The 25,983-nt window shown below is 39.6% G+C and overlaps 3 long non-coding RNA genes across 7 annotated transcripts in view; 2 read left to right on the top strand and 1 right to left on the bottom strand.

Annotated features, from left to right (window-relative positions):
- The window catches only part of LOC136106896 (uncharacterized), a 37,413-nt gene extending 26,942 nt beyond the window's left edge, over positions 1 to 10,471 (top strand). For 2 of the 4 annotated variants that reach the window (XR_011741094.1, XR_011741095.1), the window contains exons 12-15: positions 1,883 to 2,092; positions 3,694 to 5,329; positions 6,252 to 6,308; positions 8,750 to 10,471. This is a non-coding gene — a long non-coding RNA (uncharacterized lncRNA). The remainder of the gene's footprint in view (positions 1 to 1,882; positions 2,093 to 3,693; positions 5,330 to 6,251; positions 6,309 to 8,749) is intronic. The other 2 variants (XR_010652201.2, XR_011741096.1) reach the window with 2 other exon arrangements.
- LOC136106894 (uncharacterized) overlaps positions 1 to 25,983 on the bottom strand; it is an 84,166-nt gene that overhangs the window by 1,459 nt on the left and 56,724 nt on the right. Inside the window, exons 3-4 of one of the 2 annotated variants that reach the window (XR_010652199.2) lie at positions 10,465 to 10,580; positions 6,991 to 7,180 (exon numbers count right to left, since the gene is read on the bottom strand). This is a non-coding gene — a long non-coding RNA (uncharacterized lncRNA). Of the gene's footprint in view, positions 1 to 6,990; positions 7,181 to 10,464; positions 10,581 to 25,983 lie in introns of those variants that run through there. The other variant, XR_011741097.1, reaches the window with a different exon arrangement.
- LOC139828950 (uncharacterized) lies at positions 15,202 to 25,329 on the top strand. Its single transcript, XR_011741093.1, has 4 exons — positions 15,202 to 18,662; positions 21,931 to 21,999; positions 22,493 to 22,780; positions 24,507 to 25,329. It is a non-coding gene; the product is annotated as an uncharacterized lncRNA (long non-coding RNA).

Raw genomic sequence — 25,983 nt, 5'->3', positions numbered from 1 at the left:
CTTCACAAGAGTTTCTTCAGGGAAGGTGCAGGGGAATGTTATAGAGAGTAAGTTCTATGACAGAATTAGCAAATGTATTAAGTGCAGTGCCAATCTGGTATAGCAGAAATGACTAAATACCCATCAGGGCCTGTCACTCGTCAAGAAGTGAAATCTTAGACTCGTTTAAGTCAATGACAAATGTTCACAGATTCTGGCTGCAAGTTAATAAATGTTTGGAGCCTGTATAACTCAAACTCTGATATTTGTCAGATTAATTATTTTATTGATCTTATTGTCTGTCAAATAATTTCTTTGTGGAGTTAGAACGCTTTGTGGTTTATTATCAAAAATATTGATTAAAAAACCATTGTGCTAGTATGGAGATAGATCATTGCAAGTTTACGTTGGGTCATAGACAGCTATTATGCATAATATTAAATCATGTAACTAAATAGGTGATTGAATGTGTTTAAAATGGGCCACAGTTGAGACTGCATCTTTTGCCTCCTTTGGGTCATTTCCTGGTTTAGGAGTGCTTTAATATTCAATGTGAACTTCTTTTCATCACATTCTTCTAATTAGGCTACATATATGTAAAATGAAAGGAAGTAACTTTATATGTACAAAACGAAATAACTCTAAATTTACATCAGTTCCTTCAGCTTACCCTTGCCTTTAATACAAAACAGAGGATTTCAAGACTATATACATCAGGTGTTTTCAGCAAAGTAGCAGCAGCAGCAGCAGCAAATCATAGACATTTGTCATTCCTTGGAGCTGTCTGACAGTTCTGACAATTCATTAGGCTGGGCTGAAAAGAGGTTTAGAAAGCAAAGGAAGGATCACAGGTAGTGGAGTTGCTTTTGCATGATCCAGTAATAGCTGATTTGTATCATTTTTGGTGATGGATACACTGTTCAGATTAAACTCAGCTGAATTTTCCCCCTTTATTCTTCTCTTTTTTCTTTCTCTCTTTCCTTCAACAGGAGCTTCAGGGCACGTTAGTCTAGATTTAGAACTCAATTTTTCCCTAGAAGTAGACACCAAGGAAATTCTTCCTGGTAGCTACTGATATTTGTGGCTCACCAGCGCTAAGGAGAAGGGAAGTGAGTTTTGCTATCCAGTTTCTAACTAATGAGGCTTTTCTTTTTCATCATGTTTGAGTTATATTCTTTTCTGTGGTTATACCATGACATGTGCCATTCTTCAAAGTCAAAAGTCATTCCCACCTGAATGTATGCAAACCAAACCTATGACTTTGTTCAGCGATAAGTGTCTCCATCATCCTGCTCCTTCCACTTACCAATTTGCTTTTAGGACTCGTACACAAGCAGTTTTTTAACTTGAAGGCAAAATCTTTGCAATAATGCTGAATCTGCAGAATAGACCACCTGGAAAAGATTTGATCTTGCGTTGGAAAACATTTCCCTTTTCCAGGTTGGTGGACTAACTCAAATCATGCGACAATGTAAAATGCCTGGGTCAGATTCTGAGTTGATGAGGAAATGCTGTCTGGTCAGAGAGTGTCCCGGGGTCAGGCAGATGATGGTCTCAGGGATCAGCAATATCACCGAGCCCGCTTAGCCCAGCAGAGGATGAATAGCTTTCCATCTTCATTTTGTCTATTTTATAGCTGCCACAGAAGAAGCAGTCTGAGATTGATCCTGACCCAGTAGTACTATACATAGGTCCTACACGAGCAATATTTGCTCTTGATGACCATTGGAACATACTCATTTCAAGAATTCGTAACATACTGCTAAAAGAAGTCCTTGTACACAGGTTTTCGGTCTCTTTTTATTTTTCTATTTTTTTTTTACACATGAGGTCTCCCAGATCCTCAAAACCATCAGTAAAGTTCTAAGTACTTCCTAATTTGCATCTTTTTTTCTTCTTTGAGGTTCAAAGTGCTGATAGCACCCACAACTTCTTCAAGCAGAATTGCCTACCTGTCACAGCCAAAGGTTTTTCAGTTTTTAGCTGCTGAATACTCAGAGACGAACCAGACTTTTTATATGGACAGACCCAGAACTCGAAAGTTCATCAGCATTCTGCTTCTTCCAGCATGTCTTTATTGGCCTGAACACAGCCCTTTTCTTGTGGAAATAAGGTACGTCTGGCCCTTGATGCTACGTGCAGGACTTGGTGGTTTAAAGCAATTGCTGATGACACTTGTGGATGCTGGTTTACGCGTCGTGTTGTCTGATCTGCCTCCGTATTTGCTTGTAGGTTGTGTGATTTTTGCAGTTGGTTGTGAGCAGCAGGCTGCACTTGCTGGGTTGTTATTCTGGAGTTGTGCATGTGGGTTGAACTGTTGGCATTAATTATTTTTAATAGTGAGTCAGACACTGAATTACAGGATCCTACCCGTGGATATAAGAGCAAACAAAGAAACAAACAGTCTTCCTCTCCCTCCCCTGACATAAGTCGTATTTTGTCTCCTATGACCTCAACCGGCTCTTTAAATTTCGTATCAAGCATTAAAAAGGAGGAGGTCAAAGTAAGAGCTCTGTTGAAAAAAAAGAAAAAACAACAACAAAAAAAAACCCCAGAGCCAACCCAGATATGAACTATGGGAACTTGTCATCTTATCATCCTAATTGAAGTCATTCTGCAATGTATGACAGTCCATCATATATTCTGCCAGTCAGTGTGTCATACATGATGTGTAACGAGAGAGCTCATAAACCCAGAGGGGAAGCCCCTTCTTTTTTATTACTTTATTTGATCATTTTCATAAAAATTCCCCTTGCTCAATACAGAGGGACATGTTTATTAGCCCCATTAAAGCTTTGTCCATTCATTTGACACTGTGATTTGCACAGCGTTACCCACAAAATAATCCCATTACTTCCAGTCTGGAGAGGTGTCTTTTTTATTGTGTGATGAAAAATAAGTCTTTAATTCCACAGGTGAAAGCAAAGAAAGGGGAGGTTGTTGTCAGAGGCTCAGAAGTAAACAAAAGGATGCGTTAGGTATAATTGACTCAGAGAAAGAAAACATTCCCGGTAAATATAGAAAAATAAATATATAAATATGCTCTTCCCAAGGAGTGGGAATTGAACCAGGCTTAGCTGAACTTTTTTTTCTTTCCCCCCTCTGTGTGCTTTCAATAAAAACAGCAGAATTTGGCAAAATTTCCCTCTGTGTTCTACTCATGAATGTTTCTAGAAAATATCAGCTTTCATACGCAAATATTCTTGAAGTGAAATTGGTGGCTTCCTTTGAACACAGCTAGTGCCTCAAATCCCATCTGCTTTTCCTACAACACGCCCACTCATTATCTAGCTTATTTGGCTTTATTTTATATTTTTTTAAATGAACACAAATTAAGCTATTTAATCAAATATGTACATGATTACATGGCATTTTTGCATAAGAGTTATACACCCACGGAAATCATTAATCACAGATAACAACACTATGTTAAAATTAGACATTTTGCTTGCTTTCTTTGTGTGTGTGTATGTGCTTTTTAACATAATATCCTGCGTAGCTCTAATTTCACCTCCACTCTCATTTGAATGAAGCAGGATTGTTTTACATCAAATTATTCATTTGTCTGTAGCTCTGATAATTGGTATTTATGCTTAGGCTTGATCTCAGAGGAATAATAATAATACAGGACTTGAAAATAAAATAGGAATGGATCGGATCTCTTTTTAAATTATTATTATTTTTATTTTATTTTTCCCCCTTTTGCTTGCACAGAATGTCACCATGAACGTCCAGTGGCAAACTGGATAAGAAAGAGTGTCACAGTGCAGGACAACCTAGAAGATGACAGGTATTTCCAGGCATAGCAATGATGAGATCAAATTCCCCTCAACCTGCCTTGTTTGCTGATCTTTTAATCAGATTCAACTTCACTGCAGCTACAGCACAAGGTTCCCTGACAATGTATGACAGCATGTGACAGAAAAATATTTTGATTTTTTTTTTTTTCGGCCATTTGAGATGCTGTTGCAGATAAATCTGAAGCCCCAGCATCTGATAAATCTACTAAACTATTTTAGCGAAGGTTTTAAAATGTGCATAATTGCTTGGGGTTTGGGGTTTGTGTTCGTATGTTTGTAGTGGAATCCAAACAGGAAAGCTGGGAAATGATCTAAACCCTTTGAGGTTAACATGCCATGAAAGAGCATCAACAGTTGAAGAGGACATTATTAAAAAGCAGCCAACCTAGCTCAAAAAGAACAACTGTGTGAAGCGAGAGCCCACAGAACAACACCCACGGCTGTTTGTGGTCCTGCAGGGATACGTATTTCATCCCATCCTCATCTCTCCAAATCTCCTCTGAACCGCTTCTGAGCTGCATTCTTGGAAAAGAAAAACACCAGCAACTACTGAATGCATCTTATCAATCAGCCTTTTCCCTGCAATCTGGTTCGTATTCCTCTCACACCCATGTTCTCGCAGTGACTTGGGGAAATGCTTGGATCAAAGGTAAGCGAGAACAAGGAAAGGAATGAAGCAAGAGACAACCAACAAAACCAAACCACCACCCCCAAACTTTTTGACTAAACTCCTCTGTGAATCGTGTGCATGATTATAGCAAAGTTAAAACTGCCTTCTTCTTCGCCAGTACTTAATTCCTGCTTTTAAAATCAGGCTCCCTTTGATCTTGGGGATTGAAATGATCTGGAAATGAAACAGCCATTACTTTGCAGAAAATCTGGATAGGGTCCCAGACATGGCTTTTACCTGGAAGGCTTCCAAAACAGGATGAAATCTCTCCAGTTTCAGAACAAATTGCAAGATTTTTTCTCTATGTTTAGTCCAATTGTGGAACTCGAGCCCCGATGTCTGCTGGTTCCCAAATCGCAGATGTAATAACCTCCGAGGTGAACTGAGAGCATTATTCCTCCTCTGCCTCTCCTCTGAGGGTCATGGGCTGGGAAAATTTTATTAAAGTGAAGGTTTAAAGTTCTGGGCAAACTTAAGTTAAAGAGACAGTTGGTTATAACCCAGGCTAAATCCAGCCACGTGAGGGCTGGAGAGGACAGAGAACCAGGACCATCTGTAACATCTGGATCCTGTTGCAGGCACAGAAATATCTGCCTGGCTTCGTATGACCTGGTCCCAGAGCCAAAAGGGCTGAGAAATGTGGTTAAGAGACACTCAAGCAGGCTTTGCCCTAGCAAATAAGTCCCACTGAGAAAGCAAGCACATCAATATTTCTTTGACTGTGTTTCCTTTAGTTAATATATTTCCATATGTTGCATGAATATTTCTCTTATTGCAGCTTGTAAGTCCATCTGGTACTTGTATTGCAAGGGCTTGAGCTGGAAGATCCTGCACTGTGCTGTTTGTTACACAGAGACCTGGACTGCCCATACAAGCACAGGTAGGTGGTTGGATGAAGACAACTTCTCCTCAGCTATCTTTTTAATTAGATGATGAACTTCTCAAAGCAATCAAGATAAGCAGGTTAGTTACTATCTATAAGCTCACACAGTGCCTTTTTTTAATGTTACAAAATGAGCATGGGCTCTGTCTCTGAATTACAGCAGTCCACAATTAAGAAATCTCTCCTTTTTTTTCATGTGCTGGGTGGTCAGAAGCTACACAGCACAACAACCCTGGTCTAAGAAGTGTAAATGACAAAGGATGCCTAAGCACTAATACTAAGCAGAAAATGTGCTGAAATATCATAGTTTACGAAGACAATAAGAATGAATTTCCCTTCCATGTGTTATTAAGGAACTAGGGAATAATTATCTGCTTTAATATGAGTTTTTTTCCTCCTTCTGCATGATTAACTTCACTGTTATCAACAGAGTGTGTGATGACTCTGAAATGACAGTTCCTGGTAACACGTTCTGGGATTAGCAAAAACAGGTTGTCACTTTACCCTAGTCAGGAAAAGTCAGTCGCTGTGTGCTGAGTTCTGGACAGAAGAGCTGGGTTCTGCACCAGGCATCCGACAGCCCAAGCAGCAGGTCCAGGTCCTGCCAGGTGGCTCTTCGGTTGGGTTTGCAGGCCAACTGCTTCAACAGGAGACGCGGGTTTTCTGAGGCAGCGCTGTGTGATTTTTGGCTATTCAGCTTCCAGACTGAAAGCACTTGGTTGTCTTTGTGATAAACTCTGACCTGCATTAGCCTGGACATCTCTGAGCAGCCCCACCATGAAGCACAGGGCTCTGTCTCTCCCAGTTCCACTGTTCTTTATAGCAATGAGCAACTCATTAAGCTGAGTCTAAAATATTATGTACTTTAAAATGTCTGGCTCTAATGGTATCCCTGTCTCTGACTACTCAACGTGCAAAGTGACAGCACATACACCAGCCCAGAGAAACGATGGAGAGAAAAGTAGGACAAACACAGGTAAGTCAGAGCAATGGCATGAAACAGCCAAACAACCCTTTAATTCTTGCTAAAGTCTGTCAAGGTGTCTGTGGCAATTAATCAATACAGAAAACTGCATAGCAACTGTGGGGACAACAGGAACCTACCTATAATTTAAAGGAAGCTACCGTGAGTGTGCAGAGCTAACTGGGGAGAGCACTGGGGCAGACTGGGCTCAGTGGAGCCAGGACAGGGTCCAGAGAACGGGATCAACATTAAAGTCCACATTTTGTCATGTCCACATCCATAGGAGCTGTAAACCAAAGCAAACTGTGTGCATGGAAGCAGAATAGAAATTTAGACAAGCATCACGTTCCTTTGAAAATGTCATAATAATTTTAAAAAGGTGATGAAATATCTCTATATTTTTTAAGGAAAACTAGGAGGTGAAAAGACTAATTCTCAAAATCTGTGAAATATACAGTGATGAGTTACTGAGGATTGGCAGGGCTGATTTTGTAATTCTGTAGGCATCTCAGTCCTCTGGTGAAATGATGTATGGGGCAATCGTCTGGTAGGGGCTGATGGGATGTAAATGAAACTAATTAAGGAAATGTCAAACATAATTAATAAAACAGGTTTAAGTTGCAAAAGCACTGTCAGCTGAATGAATGGGGAAGAATGCTGCATTCCCATTGTTTTGGGGCTTGCTTGCTCGCTAATTTATTTATTTATTTATTTATTTATTTATTCCTTGCTCACCCCCTTGCCCTCCCACCAGTTTTTCAGCTGCACCATTCCATTAGATCTCAGAAAGCTCTTGGTAGCCGCTCACATTTCCACCTTGCCCCCTTCTGAGCTGGGGTCCCATAGAATAGGAGGCATACAAATGTGCCCTGTCGCCTTCCAGCCTGGGAAGAAGAAGAAAAAAAAATTAATTGCCAACTCCTCGTCTTCCCCAAGTACTACAGGACATTAACATAACCAATTTGCTTGAACTCCTCACTGGCTGCTTAATAGAGCATCCGACCAGCTGATAAGACCTGGGTGCTGCTGCCTATGATACCTTGTTATTAGCATTTTCATAATATTCAAATATTACAGCCCCATGATTCACTAGCTTCCATTCATTATTGATAAGTACAAAAAAATAAATAAAAAGGGTTTATAAATAGCAAAGGGGGGTGAGCGACCTATAATTATAGCAAGCAAATTAGGGTGCATGGTAGAGTCAGTTACATTTGCCTAGGAGTAATGATGCTCAAGAACTCTTTTTTCCCCAGGGACTAGAAAAATAATGGATTCCCTGGCAGCTGCAGATGGGCTGGGAAAGGCTGTCACCCAGGACACGGTTTATATGTTAGGCCGAGCACATGGCTCTGCGTCCTGCCTGGCGCCACCTCCAGAAAGTGCAGTTTCGATGAAAAGAAAAAAATAGATAAATAAAAAGAGCCCCTCGCTGGAAGGTGGTGGTGAAGGGATATGAACAGGAGAAAGGTGGAGGGGAGCAAAAGGCAAATAACCAAAGCAAGTCTGCTCAGAAGTTTCTGTTGAGAGCAAACCCAGCAGCTCAGGGATCAAGTAGGGGTGATACTCTTAAACCAGAGGCTGCTTAGCTGCATCGCTGAAGAGAGAAAGATGAAACGTTATTTCTGCTTTTCCATGCAGCAGTCCAAGTTGTACTTAAACACCAAAGCTTTGTGCTTGAGATGATAAAAACAAAGGTCCCGGTTGAAAATAGGAGCTACTAGAAATAACCACTGGATACTTTATAATTTGGTCCCTGTGGTTTTATTTCCATTAATCGAATCAAAGGCCTTTTTTTCTTTACTAATGAAACTGGAATGAAACACAAAAGGAAGGCTGACCTGTTAGCAGGTAACTGTTTCTTATAAGTTATTCATTAAAAACACCCTAACGCCCTGGTGCTGAAGGAGGCTGTACCTACTTCTGTATAAATTAAACTGGAGCTGGTTGCAAGGAAAAAAACAACAAAAAAAGTATTTATGTATGTAGAGGAAATCGAACCCTTGCAGATATTTGCAGAGAATTGGGGACTAACCCCTGCATACCACTTGCCCCCATCATTTTCAGTTCCAAGTAGCTCTGAATGGCCAGTGTTACTGTAGGCACAAACATTCCCAATGTTTTGCAGTCAATGGACTTTAGACAAAAGAGGAATGGGCCTTGGTCTGGCCTTTCTTGCTAATGTTAGATTAGGAATAGAAATAGAAGGAGAAAAACTTTAACAGAAAAACTGTCATTCAAATATTGATTGGCTCCCCTTATGTTTTTCTTTACTAAATTTAATTAAATTATTAGTGAAACTGGTTTTTTTGGCATTATATTGTTGATATGCACCATCCAATCCTTCTATTGGGAACTTTGAAGAATGTGCCATTGACATTTCTTGAAAAAACACTTTGAAAACACCACCGTTTGTTTCTCAGGTTTTCCAATTTTATTGGTTTTTTTTCCAGATTATTCCAGCATCTCTATGGTCCACCTTTATTAGCAAGTATCCACTCTGGACTGCATTCTTACTTGAATATAAAATTCTTGAGAATCTTCCTGCATCTTAGCATAAAATGAAGAGAAGATATTTATCAGAGCAATCTTCTAATTAGCCACACTCAAGAGCCTGTGCCTGGAGCCTTGTCCATTTTGATATATGCAACAAAACTGCAACTTACTCATCTTTAGAGTCTGAACTGCAGCAATGTTTATGAAGTAGACACAAGCTCACCCATGAACGTCCTCTGCAGCAAGTTTTCTCCCCAGAACATCCCCGGTCCTGCAGAAGTTCAAACCTGGCTCTGAGGTGTCCATCTTCAACACCTGAATGCATCTCCTAGAAGGATCCTTAGGTAACCTGTAAGCTCTGGTTTGCCTTAAACCTCACTTTAACTTCATTGAGAAGAAATACAAATTTAAACTAACTGCCACAGACTCACTTGTCCCTTCCTTTGTGTTTAAACAGATGGTTGGTTTTGTTGTGCTGTCGCATTTCAGCCAATGCAAGCAGCAAAGTACTTAACTGGAGCATACATCTCTTCTCTGAACACTCACATTTTTTTTGTAGGTGAAGTATCATTCTAAGAATATATACAGTATTTTCATGCATCTTGATCTAATCCATTAGTCCTGATAATTTATTGTTAACCACTTGAATGCAGGAGCCATGACAGCTTTGAGTAAAGTGTTTAAGCAGGCATCCGCCCTGTATAAATTATAGGAACCTTGGTCACACAAGTTTTCAGAGAAAAACAAAGGTCTCTTACCAGCACCTGTAGATTTTGGGATAGTGATTTTCTTTCTAACTGTAGGAGGCTTTGGATCTTGGAAACAGTAACAGAGCAAATCTATGAACTATCTACAGATTTGTTATTTACATTTGCATTTGGTATTGTGCTAATGGCTTCAAGGCAGGAGGAACATGATTGACATGGGGGTTGGGAGCTGGAAAACACTTTGTTAGTCTCAAATCAGCCCCTTTGAGGCTAAAGCCCTGATTAACTATAACTGGAGTGGATTGTCTTAATCTGACTGCTGTAGTATTTTATGTCTGGTCATTCAGGCTTATTTCTGTAAATACTTAGATAAGCTTGAATCAATTACTTCAGTCCCTTTGTCTCCTACCATCGGAAGAGGCATGGTGTCATGATATAAGTAGGCAGAACAGCAGGATCAGGGAAATGATACCTTGTGCACACAGAGCAAGGGAGATGTGTGTTAACACCAGAGAAAGACATCATCCTGGAAGGTGGCTTCTCATATGCAAAGAAGGGTGTTTCACATTCTTGCTGGGTACCTCTCAAAAAGAAAACCTTATAAGCAGAAAGGGTTACAAAAGTAACATTATTCTGAATCTTAGACCATCCCAAAGGCCGTTATGTCCTCTTTTGATCACCCCTTCTGGCTTTTGGCTAGCTATAACACATCTAAATGGACAGCAGGACTTTTGCTGGTGATATGCAGCTCACTGAAGGTCCTATGTGTACATGCTCTTGTTGCCTTCTCACTTGTGCTGCTTAGATTAATTTGGCTCACTCATGAAGCTTTATGCGTTTTACATTTTCTGACTGAGCAAACTAATTGAAACACAGTCCTCTGCATCTCACTTCAGCACCATCGTTCTGTGCCAGAGCCACACGGTTCAAAGTTAATAGAGTGTCGTGTCAGGGATGCCACTCACCGGGGTGAAATGCAACGCAATGGTGGACGAGCCTGGCAAGTGGTTTTTCCTCTTCAAAAGTAGCTTGGAGACACAACTTCACTCTCTTTAGTATCTTCAGATGCACAAAGGCAGAGCTGTGAAGGTGATGGGATCATATCAAACCTACTCGAGTGCAGAGCATTGGTTTAATTCTTTTTTTCTATATCAATGACTGGTCTCAGCTCTAATTAACCTACTCCCCTATCAGTCCATTCCCTCCCCACATGTCGTCTTTTCCCTTTCCTCTCTGTGATCTCCATTTCACTGAAGAGATGGCCTGGCAAAGAGACATTATTCTATTTAGAAGCTGAGCACCTCACTAGGGGTGACAGGCCTGTTTTTAGGTCATTTATCTAATTGCTCTTTGCAGATAAGAATTAATTAGCCCGATTATTTTTCTTAGTTTTTGGATGGGTTCCCCACCTGGAGAGAAGAAATTCCTCTATGTCAGTGATTAATTGCTGAGCCAGAAGCTTTCTGCCTTGCATTTGTAATAAATGCCGACTGGTTCTTTAGGTCACGTTAGGAACCAGGCAGATTGTGGTTAAAATGCACAGGATAATAAAGCATTTGTACAAACAAGATCACTGCCATTAGATTTTGATTAAATATTTTAATTTATCTGGAGGTTGAGGGACTGCGGGAATGAAAAGGCTTAAGGTCTCCTATTCCCAGCACTTTCTGATGAGAGCCGCCCTACAGCCCTTTGATCTAAACCAGATGAACTCATGGCAATGCTTCAGTTTAGGATTTGGCACGGCTGGTTTGTCTCATATGGGTCTGAGTGCTCGGAGGGTCGGGAGTGTGCAGCCAGCTCAACTGGGCTGTGATAACATTCTGTGAACTACAACGGAGCACGAGTTTGGTCCAGCTGACAGGGGAAAGGTTAAGATTTGTGTGTTAAATTATGGCAGGTTTGTATCCAGCTAAATTTAATTCAGTAGAAGTCCTTTCCCTTTCCTTTTCTCCCCCTTTCCCTCTATTTTCTCCCCTCTCCTTTGCATTTCCCTGTCCCCTTGTTTTTATTTTTTCCTCCTCCTCTTACCATAAAGATTCTGAGCATTCAGCCCAAAGAAAATTATGTTTTCCTGCAGAACCTACCAAAGAAATGCTCAGTGGCCCCGATTCACAAGCTGGTCAGCCTAGGCCAGACCTCCTTTCCAGGATTATACAGCAAAGTCAGACAGTATGATCTCTTGTGCCCTTAAAACCTGATTTCTGCTCTAGGAAGTTCACAGAAGAAAATTGGAGTCTTGCCATTTATTTTTGCAGTGCTCATGAACCGTTTGAAGCCCTTGGTGTCCCAATAGGAGAAATTAATTGCTGGTGTTAAAGCGGTTTCTCTAACACAAGTGATCACAAAAGACATGGAGCTGCCTACACTCCGGTGATCGGTGCCACCTCAGAGAGACAAGGGCTGAAAAGGCAGAGGAATGAGATATTGTGTCATCCCCTGCTCTGAGAGATGTTGGAAGGGCAGTACCGGGGCATCTGGCACCAAATGCCTTTGCTGTGTCTGTTCTCTAGGAAAAAAAATCTTCCTCATCCTGAAACGCACAACCATTAAATTGCAGAGAAGTAAATTAGAGTCCCTGTGTGAATCTTAACTGTTAGTGGGCAGTTATTTTACTGGGGCGGTTGTTTGGCTGGTTTCTAATGGAAAGGGGAAAAAACATGAGAAAAACTGAAAACACAACAATTTCTCTCCTGACAAGTCAGCTGAAGACAGAAAAGGAGAACTGATATTTCTCTAATGTATAGGAACAATATTGCATTGCAACTTTCCATGGAACTTCGACTCTTACTCAACCCCAGTATTTTGACAATACCATTCCCAACTGTGATTTAAAGACAGAAAAATCTAGCACTACACTGATGGTTAGTCAAAAATCAATGCTTAAAAATTGTTCCCACCTTCAGCTTTGAACTATTGGACATTATTTTGGCTTTGAGTATCGAGTAAAGCTCCTGTGTATCAGATACAGCTGATATTTCTCACTACCTACAAAATGATCAAATTCTTTCATTTTTTACTTTGTTAAATTGAGATTTCATTCTGGTCACCATTGCTGCCTGTATTTCATAACTAGACCAGAATCCACACCCAAGACAGGGCACCCAGTTGTTGGGTGTTTTGTTTTGTTTTTACCAAATACCCAAGGTGAGTCAGAAACATAAATTCAGTGGGAGCAGAGCTGCTAAATACTATTTTTGATCTTAGATATTGAGTGTGATTTTAACCAATATATTATCCAATATATAACTTGGGAATACAGACAACATTTCGCCATGTCACCATGAAGTTACATTACATCACAACCTGGTTTTCGGATGTGGAAATGCAGCCCCTATGGGTCTGAACTCTTTCCCTAATGCCACAAAATGTGTCACTGGAAAAACTTCACACAAAAGCTTAGCAATGTCTGTTCTTATTTTAAGCCCACACCAAACCATTTAATTTAAGTATGATGTACCTCCCCCACCTGCACTGTAATTTCTGGCATTGTACATGAGGAAATTTAACAATATCGAGTGGCCAGAGTTATGATAATGAAAGATGGTTGCAAAGAAAAACCATGATGGTAGCCAAGAAATTAATATTAGAGATGAAAATCTTCTTATAGACCCAAAATAATAGATGGTCTGTATCAATATATGACTAATCAGCACTCAAGGATTTATCTTTCAAATTACAGAACATGGTGGAGACATTTAATGCAATATGGTCTCCCTTCAGAGAGATACAGTATGTGACTAAATAGCTCCAGTGAGTAATATTCACACTTACTCAAGTACTGTAAATATATCCTTGATAAATCTGGAGAGCGAATTCTTGTAAATTCTTGTTTAACACTGCAAGGAAGCTTAATAACTTTCCAATCTATCAACACGTTTTAATTTCCTACTGAGCAGTTTCTAACTGAAACAGGGAACTTAACAGAGGAGATTCAAAGCTAATGGAGAATGGACTATCGCATGTTAGAAATCCCTGGGATCAAACGTGACACTGAATTGCATGGGTTTGGGCAGGACATTTTTGAATGTGAAGGTTTTGTTGCCGCTATGCATGCAATTTTTCATGTCAAATTAAATGCATGTGCAATGTGCAGAATAAAAAAAAAAAAAAAAAAGGAAAAAATCCTTTATACTTAGAAGTGGAAATGGCTAAGAACATGAGAGAGGGATGCAGCCAGGTGGTTACATCAGCAAGTGAGTGACATTATGTGTACTCTGGCATATTTTCTATGGTCCAGAATGCAGGCTGAGTAGAAATCTCCATAAAAATCATGCCACACTTAACAAAACCAACCTATTTTTAAGTGCTATGTGCTTGGAAGGGCACAGGTTGGCTGATTAGTAAATTGAGTTTACGTGATGTTTCAAGCCCCTAGTTTTCTCTTTATTTATTTAAACAGTGTGTCTGTGGTGCCTGACAAGGCTACATCAACTCAACAAATTAAATCCGACAAACTCATCGACATATATAGTATCAGATTTCTTTCTTATTTTTCTAGAACACTCAATCTACTTTCTTTAGCCTCTTTTATGAACAAGCAAACCCCGAACCGGTGTGCAGTGGGAGGATGCCCATTGCAATGGTGTGCACAGGAGCTTGTGTTGGTCAGAGGGGACCCAGGGTTTCACCTCCTTTAGAGCCGTGCATATTCCTGTATTAGAGTAAATTGTATAATGATATTGCTTTCCTCCACTGTCATGAGAAATTAATGTATAGTCAGACCCTTAGAACAGGTGGGACACAGGCTGCAGCAGGAGCACCAGGAGGAAATCAATGCAGATCCTTCAACTCTAGGGGAAGTGTCAGCAGCCAGAACCACCCAAAATCTGAGCGGCCCAGTAGTTTTCAGATCTTGATCCATGAGGAAAGTTCAGAATAAATCAGAGCTCTGATGGATGCCTGAACCACAGCTGCTGCTTTTTGGTGTTCCATGAATCAATCTTCCGTGATAAAACAAAAAAAGCTCAACTTTTTTTCCTAGGTGGTAATTATCTTTGGCTATCTATATTCTTTTATCCTTAAGCTTTGAGATATTTCTGTGTGCTTTAATTTCATTAAATGTATTTATGGCTTTCTCAATATATATATTTTTTACTGCAGAATCTGTGGTCTGCTGCATAGACTTTTTCTTTGAAGGCTTATTACTTCTATAGTCATTTTCTAGCGAATGAATTAAAGGAAGATAGTTGGTTTGACCCTTCATGTGAGCAAATGCAGCAATTCCTGTATACTATTTTATAAAGTGTTCAGCAGTTTTTTCAAATATGAATTATTCAGCTACGAAGATGATACTACTGTGTATATAAACATGTTTCTAGTCCCAGAATGGGTATGAACTACTTACTCTGGATGGTAAACATCAAAGAAAACAACTGAGCTGAGAATTAATGACTCACTATTTCTGTTTTTTTCAGCTCTAGGGGTCTGTGCAAAAGAAACATCTTCCTACGAGTGATAATACGAAATTTTGCTGTTCCTCCTACTTGCCTTTTTACTCCATGGGGTCTTTAAACTTACTTTGAGTATTTGAAGAACTTCCTACATTTTCCCTATAATCTTCCTAACCAAGTTTCCACCATTTGTTGAAGATATTTTAATCTCCTGACAGGACTTTCCAGTATTCTCTGCAAAACTGACAATATCTGATTTTTCTTTTTTTTTTTTTTTCTCTTGTACAACACTATTAGATGGGGAAATAAACAAAGAAATCCAAGTACTCAAAACATTACATGACACCTGCAATAGACCAAGGAATGACATAATTATTTTCCGATTCCTCCGAGCCACCTTTTGCCTAACACAGTGCAGAGAAATCAGGAGTACAGAGAACAACCTCCTTTTTGCCTGTTGTTCAAGTAATTAACAACATTGCAACAATTCGCAACAGCCTTTTAAATGTGAATATTATCGATATCAATGCTTCCTTTTGAATAATACATTCCTAGACATCTCTTGTCATGATTCACAACTCTCTGGTGCGATCAAACCCCTGGCAATTCTTTCAAAAGTTCTTGAGACATATATTTCTTTCCATCGTTTCAAGACACACTTTGTAAAGATGAATATCTTTTAATACCTCTTGCCTGGGTGCAAGGAGTGACCCCGATTTTTTGCAAAATCTCATTTTGCAAAACACATGCTGAGTATATTAAGGCCCTGATGAGATACAGCACTGGCGAGAGAAACCTTCAAACATTACTTTTTTTTTTCCTCCATAAAGTGGAAAACTCTAAACGATATTGTTGATTAGATACAGCATATTGGTAAAGGTCTTGCGAGCTCTCCTGAGCATGTCTGCTTGACTTCTAAATTCACAGCACTAAAATGTTTTCATTCCCTTTCCCCTTCACTCCCCACTTAATCCTTAAGCATCTTCACCTTAATCCAGAAGTTTTCAAACGCCCTGACAAACCAGCTAAATGTAAAGAAATAGCTGCTTCTCTTGGCTTTTTTCTTCCTGTCAATCATTTAAAACCCAGCGGAATGTGTGATGAGGATGACTCAGTCTGTAGAAAAGCAGCAACTTAGCAGTTGGCTAATGTTTTGCGAGCTGCTCGGCTTAAACAGATGGAATACTTGTATTTCATATCTCAGCTTCGTCCCTGATTATGGGGCTTTTTTAGTAGTCCCAGGTACTAACTACCTCGGCATCAGAAGAGATTGGTGGCAGTCTGGTGTTTGCAGCTTACTTGTGATTCTGTAAGGTTTTCTTATTATATTCAATAGTTCTGTCAGACAGGTGTTGGAGGGATGCAGTTGTGCTTTGGGGAATAGCAGGTAAATTTATGCATCTTTAAAGAACTGGCAGATTTAGCTGCCTACATATGATTTAAGGGCCTGATCCCAAACCCATTAAACTTAATGGGAGTTTTTCATTGACTTAGTTGGCTCTGGATTACCTCCTAAGTGAATTTCCAGTAGAAGGCAAAAACCCAGCCAACAAACCAGTCGATTTCTTGGCACACTCATCACCATTTAGAGCAACGGCACAGCCAAACTGCACAGAGCTGCCCAGTGGAATTATTCTGACAAACACAACCTTTACCTGCAGACACTTTTACCCCTCACCTGGAACCTCCAGAATATTTGATAAAAGCTTGAAGGAACAAGTAACTATATTACAGGATTTTCCTCTGTGAAATTTTGTTAAAAAAAAAAAAATATATATATATATATATACATATATAGGGTTTATTTAAATAAATTAGCCTCTATTGCCTCAGAATATAGAATTGCTGCACCACGTTGGACATAAGGACCATATAACCCAGTGTGCTCTCTGGATTCAGATAAGAGCAGATATCTCAGGAACAATACAAGGATACTTTTCTAAAATACTCTGCTGTTTTTCAGTGACCTGTGGCTCAGAAATGCCCTGAACAACAGATCTCTATGCATTGAGTAGCTCTCAATGTGTTTATCTTCCATTAATTTCTCCATAGATTGTTTTGGAAACTAAGCAACCACCTCTAAATCTTGTTGCAAGGCATTTTACAAGTTTCCTTTGTGCTACCAAGAGAAAAGGCTTGTTCATTTTGAATATACCCCTTGCTAGCTTCATTTGATGACTTTTAAATTTTAGACTACTAGAGACAGTGAACACTCATTATTTATTTGTGATTTCCAGGCCAGGTAGAATGTTAAAGACCTATATCTGACCTCCTCCTCCTCCCTCTCTTACGTTGTTCTTTTTCAAGATAAAAAGTCTTGATCTATTGAGCTTAATTCAGAAACTAGAATGTAACTTTTCCTAACCTCAAATAATTATGGGCCTGCAATTAAATTTTGTGGTCAGCTTGGATTCAATCAATACATTAGGCTTACTGGACATGATGGTATTTGTTCTGACTTTTTTTTAATACCAAAACTAGTCTGACTCAACCTCCCTCATGAGATATTGCAGAGGGAAATAGCGGTGGGCAGAAAATCTCTATTTTGAGGATTCCTGCCATGGCATTAGTTAATAATGAGACATATTAGTATTCTTGAAGTTCCTGTAGTCTCAATGCTTCATACAGAGCTGTAAAATAAAACAGCCATAGCCATTAATATGCTAATGTTATATGCTATGACCATGTTGCTCTCTGCGTATCTCCTCTGTCTTCCTATCTCTTCCATATCACATTAACACTCCCTGGGAGAAATCCTGACCCTGTTGAAGTCAATGGCAAAACTCCCATTGACTTCACTAGAATCAGGATTATCTCGTCTGAGAAGCTTAAAGACTTTTCTCCTGACTGCTTTTCTGTTTTTCACATCCTAGTGTATCCCCTACTTGCTCTCCCTCTTTTCTGATAAATGCTTACCCTCATGCTTTCATTTATTTTGGTCTTGCACTCCTAATTCTCCACCTTTCCAAAACTAGTTTGCCAGCATGGAAAAGTCTTCCCCTGCTCTGCCTTCCCATTGACTCCCTTCTCCTGCTATCAGATCCGGCTTAAATTTTGTATGTCTAACCATTCATTTGGGAGCCACCAAAATTGCCTGCCTGCCTCCTTGGATGACTTCAGCCAAGGTTTTCATGTGCAGGCCATGTATAGTTACTGAAATGCTTCCCAGGCATTTTCTCACTCTTATTTTTCCACGTTGTATTCAGTCCTTGCATCAGATAGACCTGCAATATTAATTCCTTACAGTCCTGCCTTATATTTTTAATTTAATTTTATTAGGGTTATGCACAGTTATAGAAAAAAAATAAATTACCCTAAAATTAACATGTTGAATAGGCTAAGGAGTATTTAGAAATGACCAGAGAATGACGCTTTGTAGATAATTTATCATGTAAGCAAGAAGAGTTTGCCTGACTAAGGACTTCAGACCCTCCATGAATATACAGTGTAATCAGTAAAGTAAGGAGTTTGCATGATCAACCGCTAACTAGAAAAAGGTCACAATACAAAGTTCATTTAAATCAACAGAAAGTCTCTAATTCTCTTGGATAAGGGGCCCAAGTAAGGATTTCAGGATCTGACCCACTGCAGCACATTGCACAGAAATCTTGTAATGTGTTGTGGGTTGTTGGGTTTTTTTCATTATTATTATTTTTATTTAAGTACATAGGCTGAGCAGCTTTATACTGTTGACTTCGACTAGTTTGGAGTCTAAGCTGAAAGACCCCAGAAACTATTAATACCCTCCAGAGAAATATCAGCCTGCAATAGTGAGTATGGATCCCTCTTGTTGACCTAGTTTATATCTACAGAATCAACCTACACAATTCTTTTCACCAGCTGCTCTGTGGCTTAGGGAGATGGGGTGTTAATTAATGAGACATTTGTTGAAATTTATAAGGGTTTTTCCTATCCAGGTTAGACATAAATTATGAAGGCTCTGGTAAAGTGGGCAGAATATTGTTGACTGTAACTGTTCTGCTTATTTTAGCCAGTACTGGAGAAAATAGGTCTTCAAAGAACAATTTACATGCAGGAGCAAGTTTGATGAGAAAAAGAGAAGAACATTGGGAAAAAAAAAAAGTGATAGTATGAAGTGATTTGTTTTTCCTGTTCACTGTACTATTACTTTTTCAAAATTTCTTTTTCGGTAGGACCTTTTAGTCCCTGGTTTGTTAGGTAAAGCATAATCGTATGCTTATGAGATTGTGATCTGTTTGAAATGGGTATGATGTCATACAGAATTCAGTATTATCTGCTGCCTGGATTCCACAGAGATAAATACATTGGAAATGCACACACAGAGAGAAAATTAGATAGATTTGCTTTGATTATGTGTAGTCTCCTTTTTAATGTTAATTTCTCACAAATATGCTAGCGTGGGAATTTAATGGCAGACGTGTTTGTAGAAATAGCTACTTTTAAGTGAGTGTTGGAGAACAGTGGTTTTCTTAATAATGAAAAGCAAATTTCCATTTCTGAATCATAAGCACTGTCATTGTCAAGCTAATTCAAAGCCTGACATTTTATCAGCCAGGAAAAGAAACCTGTAACATGCATTTAGTATTTCCCTCTGAGGGTTCAAACACCCACTGGAGTCTACAACAGCCATTAGTTCAGGAGCCTTTCGGTTCAAGCAGTAGATGCAGATCTGGAGGTCCCTGTTCCCGTGCACCCTCAAACCTTTTCATTTCTTATGACATGTACCAGATAACACACCAATGGGGCAGACATTTTGCAGTGAAATATATTTTCATCAGAAAATGCTGATTCACCAGTGGCAAAATGTTATGTGGAAACATTGCTTTTGATGAGCTTCTAAGAAAATACAAGTGGGCTCAGCTAAATGTTCATGTTTTTTCCATTCGCTTGATGGCTCCTAGGGTCTGCTTGAGGATCTGCAAATGCTGAATTTTCTGGACTTGTGATTTGATTATTTGTGAGATCTGGCCCCAGTCATCCCCCACCAAAGACACAGCAATGCCTGAAAATCCTCATTTGCGATTCAGATCCTTGCAGACCTAGAAAGTTTAAGGAAGCCTGGTCAGAGCTATTAATTTAGAGGCTTGGCTTCCGAGTTTAGTCTTACTCTGACAATTTGCTTTTATTCCTAGTTTTAGTGGAAAATTTTTTTTTTTTTTTTTTACACTTTCAGAATGAAACAAAAATAAATCCTTTCACAAGGACTTTCTTCTTGCCTTTTCTCCAGAATTTCTAGCAAAATCACATCTGCTTCATTCATAACAGCTTTGTTCATGAGCGCCACACACAGTTGCCTCACAAACCACTCTCAAGATGAGAATACCAACTAAGTTATCAAAGAGTTCCAAATGCTAAGAGCTGCTACAAGCCAAAGGAAAAGGTTTAAATCCATCAGATAAATATCTTTTTGAGTTACTACTAAGGCAAGTTCAGTTAGGAATGGCTTTCTTTCATGGTTACTAGACCATTAAGAAAAAAACCCCCACAAGTCTATGTCCTGAAGATGATGGTTAAGCCTTGGTGAAGACATTTCAGGAGCTACTGCAAATCTTCTTTTCCTGGGAGAGCGTAGGGTTCTCAAAGACCCAGAAATCAAAGGAGGGTCTGGGCTCAAATGGCTCAGAACATCCTTTGCTCTTTTTTTACCATGATCCTCACCCTGGGACCATGTTTCCCCTGTGAGCCATGTGGGCTCCTTGCTGGTCCTGTGACTGCTCAAACACAGGGATCTGCAGGGCAACCAGAGAAGCCGTTTCATGTTCCTTGTCAGGCACTGGGTGTCCTGATCCCTTATCAATTATCTGCCAAAAGGAGAGGGTGTTCTTCTTCATTAACACATTGCAGGGTGGTAATTAACAACCAGATAGCACGGGGCTTAAAAAGTGGCCTCTCTTGACCACTTGTTCAATAAATATTGACATAAACGCCAGTAAATGTATGTCAGATGGGTCTTAGCTAAAAACAACAAGCAAAGAAAGAGGAGTAAGGCAAACAAAGTGTGTCACGACTTGTTTTTTGAAGAAACCTCTATCAGGTTTTTGCAGCAAATGGCAACAATTTGGACGTTATTCAAGCCCAGGTTGCCTTGTTTCTCTCAGACTGAAGCTGTGTCCCCCTCCCCCTGAGTTTGGGTGGGGGGCAGAAAGGGGAGGCCACCTTCCTCCTGAAATAAGCCAGCAAGAACTTTGTCAAGGAATGAACTCTTACTGTAACCCACACCTCATTTGTCACCCTGATGGGCTGAGGAAAAGTGACATTTACAAACTGAGAATGAAAGTACATCCATTTCACCAGTCTGACACCCTGATATAATAACTATTTACCTTGAGAAAGAGGGACTGAGATTTCCGATTCTTGTGAATCTTCTCACTTTGGCACTTATTTTCTCACTCTGTCAAACAGCCCCAGATTAATGGAACAATTTGTTCAACAAATCATATTAGCAGAAAGCGCACAGGGTAAAGAGAAGGAGGCGGGGGAGCAGGAAATTTTTACTCATTCATAGCAGTGGTATCTCTGCAAATAAAAATGTAGTTATGCCTGACATTTACAGAGGTACAATGTGAAAGGGAAAAAGTGTAATGACTTTGGGCAGTTGAGAGATCACTTTGCAAGAACAGTAGTGCTCAAAAGGGAATAAGATAAAGTTACACATAACATCTAGATTGAGCTTCTTTCTGGAACATATTTGTCAAACACAGCAGGATCCGTCTGTGTTTAAAAAAGTGTTTTCCATTAAAATTAAGCACCGTGTGCTTTCCTAACTATAAAGAAATGCTCCCTTACAGTCTGCATTTCAGAAAAGTTAGATAAAGAATTAAAGTAAGCTGGAGCCATATGGTGAATGCAATGAATCCTTCTTGCTGGTTTGATAATGTTCAATGGACTGATACAAACCCTGTCTAAGTTAATGGAGGATTTTCCACCGACTTCACAGGATTGTGAATTGGACACAGAGCAATCAGAAACCCAACTCTCCCTCTGCATTTACACCCTATAGTACCACTGCAAAAGCAAAACAAACAAGGTTTGTTCAATTTTCCTATGCATTTACAGCTCTCACTGTGGAGGCAAGAGAATGGCAGAATCCAACAACAGTTATTACAGCTTAATAGGGGCACCAATGTAAGTATAATCAATCCTGAACAGTCATATTGGGTATATGTTTTGGTTAGGAATCGGTGATGAGTAAAAACTGTATCGATGAGTAATTCACTGGGCAGCAAACCATACTTACTCCTCTCAGCTCTTTAACCCAGAGCTCCCTCCAAAACTGAGTGTCAGTATTTATAGTATACAGAGTAGATTATCTTTAAAAACTGTTTATTTTAAGTCTGTGATGCCTGTTTCTGCTAACCATGAAAATATCCAGAGCAATGTAGCATCATCCCCCCAACACTCACACTCACATACTTACAAACATATTTTAGGAGGACACTAAGTTTGCCATCACGTTAATTTATTTCTCTTAGCTTGGTACAGCAGTGCTGTACCCTGCATCTCCAATGAAAATTGACGCTCCCTTGTTCCATGTTTCTTTATGCCATGACCTTGGGTGTCAAGGGAAAATATTGCTTTGCATCCTTGTGTTGCTTGAGCCCCGCTTTTCTCTTTATAGCTTATTACCTGGCACACTTCAGAGCACCGTGTACTGCAATGAGATATGCACTGTACAGCTGGCAACACTAAGAATACTTCAGGCTATGGAGATAAGGACAGCTAAGTCTGTTGTGCAAATAATATTTTGCTCCAAATTCAAGAATTTAAATGTATTGTTCAAAGATTTCTGACAGTAAATTGTTACTTTCTTAATAAAATTTCTTCTTTTATGGCTTGTTCCATAGCCCAGTGAAATCACAGATCAGCCCTTCCGCATGAGGATGCTGATTCTCTCAGGACATTTTAGGTATGGTTGCATGCTGAGCAGGATGAATGGAGAGGAACCAGCCTTCTACATGACTGGGGAAAAAAAAACTGCAAACCTGAAGTCATTACTTATTAATTCAACTGTTTTTTACATGTGTTAGCGAATAAGATACATGTACAATTTGCTAAGGATCTGAATGAACGGAATCCAGCACAATTAAAGCAGTCAGGATTTACAGTAGTATCACCGAGAGCAGAATCCGTCCTCTTCAGAATATGGTGTGGGTAAGGGCGCTCACTCCCAAGATTTCCTGGGCGAGCACAGCAAATGAACAGTTGCTAAAGCTAACCTGATTTTAAGTGGCTCAACCTCTTCAACCCATTGCAGTAAATCAAGAGCTTCTGAGAAAACGCTGCCCCCTTCCCCTCTCCACCCACAACACGCCAAGTAAAACTCAGACATCAGGAAGGTCCTTCTGCTGACCCTTCTCCCCCCAGATACCACTTTATTGCTTATTGATCTTGTGAATTCCTGAAGTCCCCTGTTCTAGGTGGCCCTGAGGGCAAAAATACCAAAATCCCCTATGGCTTGAACACTGACCAGGGATGAAAGCAGTAGAGACATCTTGGCTGCTCTTCCTTGGATGTCTACAACCCAGTACACACAGGAGTAACAACAGAATTATTTCAGAACAAAAGAGGTTTTGTACACTTCAAGGTTTATACACCTCACTGATCCTTCTGGATGCATCCCCGCTCCATGGAAAGTAAATTACAGCACGAGGTCTCGGCTGCAAGAAGTCTGCGAGACCTGGCACGTGCTCTGGTCAGATGGCAGGTTCTCCTGCCAGTTTGCAACCCCCGAGGTAAACAGAGATCAATCCCAGCCTGGTAGGAGGAGTTTCTGGGGAATTTTTAAAATTTATGTATTTTTAATAGCAATCCTCTTCTCTCATTTTGGTAGGCTACTACAAAGTGGGGTGGGAAAAATCTGGTTTTATATCTTGTGGGTTCAAGAGACTATTGGATTTTTTTTTTGCAAGTTTGAAATTTTCTGGATGGAGTCTGTGGACAGTTTTATTATGCAGATATTGAAATAAGCTTCTGGTAAGGGGTAGTCTTCCTTATGACAGCCTTAAAAAAGCAACGAAGGAGGTGCCAAGGTGGCTATATTGCAACTGGAAATATGCCATAGGGAGGCTAAAAACAAAACTAAAATAAAAACCAAAAGAGCCCACTCAATCCAAAGAACTGGAAAAGAAAGAGACACAAAGCACTGATTGTGGGCCTGTCCTTCACAAAGCCTCTCGGTTTGCCAACATATATTACAGAAGCAAGTGCTTTTATCTTTTCCCAGATGGGGATTCTCCATCTCTCCAGGCCTGTTTGCTCCCATTTAGTCACAGATATAAAGATGGGCTAGAGATGTTTGACAACTTTTCTAATTTTCTAGTAATTATTGGAAAGCCTAAGGACCCTATTTCAGAAACAGGCTCCACATCTGAGGCCGTTTTGCAGGCTGTGGGAATAGTGATGCATACTCCAAAAAATGGTCCTGACTCCATAAATAATAAATATATGAAAAAAAAAAATCTCAAAAACTAAAAACCACAAGGGCTATGTGCGTGGAAGACTTTCTTCAAGAAGAGTAAATCATGTATTTTAATTTTGATGTCTGAATATTTCACATTTTTATTGTCATGGCAACTGGTGTTTTTCCTCTAGAAATATCAGCAATTCAAACCATAATTCCCCTTCTCTTCCAGGCTTCTTAGTATGACTGCATTATTTGCCCCAAAAAGAACTCCAGTATGTTGTCTCTGCTCCTGCTGTACCATTGAGATGAGGCAGTGGAATATCATGTACTGGGCTACAAATGTCTAACTGGGCACTGGAGTAGCTTTCCAAGCCAAAGACATGGATTTTGGCAGGAGCCAGGACTTATCCAGGTGCAACCACAGCTGTCTGCGTTGGATTTTTTTGTGTAAGCGACATCACTGCTCAACTCTTCGTTTTTTGTATGAAACTCCATGCCAAGGCTGTATATAATTATTTATTTTTTTAAATCCCCCCCCAAAAAACACACATACATACAAAAATAGTAAAGCTACTTTCCTGTATTAAATCCTATTTTAAATCCTATGTTCACAATTGGATCTTATGGGGTCAAATCTTCATGGACTAAAGCTGAAGGAACACCAAGGACCATCAGTGGAATTTGTGCTAATCAAACCTTGTTCTTTAATTCTATTTTGCAGAGCATATGGGCTAAAGACCTCTCTCACGCATCACTCATTAATATTTTGGGGGGTGCTTAAACTCTCAAATAGCAATATCAGTTCTTATGTCATAAGAGGTGGTTTGGTTGTGTGCAATCTCCTGAAAGCTGAGCTCTGCCTAGGGCTGCAAACCTACTTGTGCCAAGAGGACAATTTTGGAAACTTAAGAATAAAACCCTTAAAAAATTTATAGATCTTGCAAAGAAAAACGTAGCAGATTCACAAGAAATATGAGTAGCATTTTGCTTCTTTGGTGTCATCCTTTATAACTTTTTATTCATAATAATTCCTTAGATATTAAGCAAGAAGTTCCACAAGTATAGGATTGAATAAAGCCTAATGAAGATTTTTAATGGAAACATGTCTGCTAGTTGGGTTCTCTGTGTTTTTTTTTTAAGGTGAAAATACTGACAGAAGCTATTTCTCCAGGAAGCTTTTCCTGGTCTAGGGACATTCATAATGTCTCTCTCCTGTGTAAATTATCTGACGTCTAATAGTGACAGACACATACCCAGACTGTGATTGCATAAGCCTTGTTTCCTGAGCAAACCATGCTGAAAGAACCCATCAAGAATGCTAATCAGAATTTGAGACTTTCAAATACTGTATAACATAGCTACAGTTTTTCCTGTACAGCTGCAAGACATATACAGAAGTCTATATCTGTGTGTATTTAGTTTATAGATATTTGTATGAATATAAAAATATATGCATAGTTTTCCATGTACTAGAAAGAAACTGCCTTCTTCAGGCAGCAGATTATTAGTTTGGTTGCCTGTGTCACTGAACACGTATTAATTTGATGTGGCTCAGCTTGCTGCATGATTCATCCAAAATGTTAAAGGGGGTAGAGTAGGTGGATTGTGATTTACCTATGATACAGCCTGGGGTAAATGGGCCCTGGACACCCACATATTTAGAAACCCAGCATCACTGTGAAACCTTTTTTCACCTCTCTGATTAA

Source organism: Patagioenas fasciata, chromosome 12 (genome assembly GCF_037038585.1).
Source record: "Patagioenas fasciata isolate bPatFas1 chromosome 12, bPatFas1.hap1, whole genome shotgun sequence".
NCBI classification, from domain to species: domain Eukaryota; kingdom Metazoa; phylum Chordata; class Aves; order Columbiformes; family Columbidae; genus Patagioenas; species Patagioenas fasciata.
The sequence above is the reverse complement of the archived record's forward strand: the minus strand, read 5'-3'. Positions and strand labels throughout refer to the sequence as shown.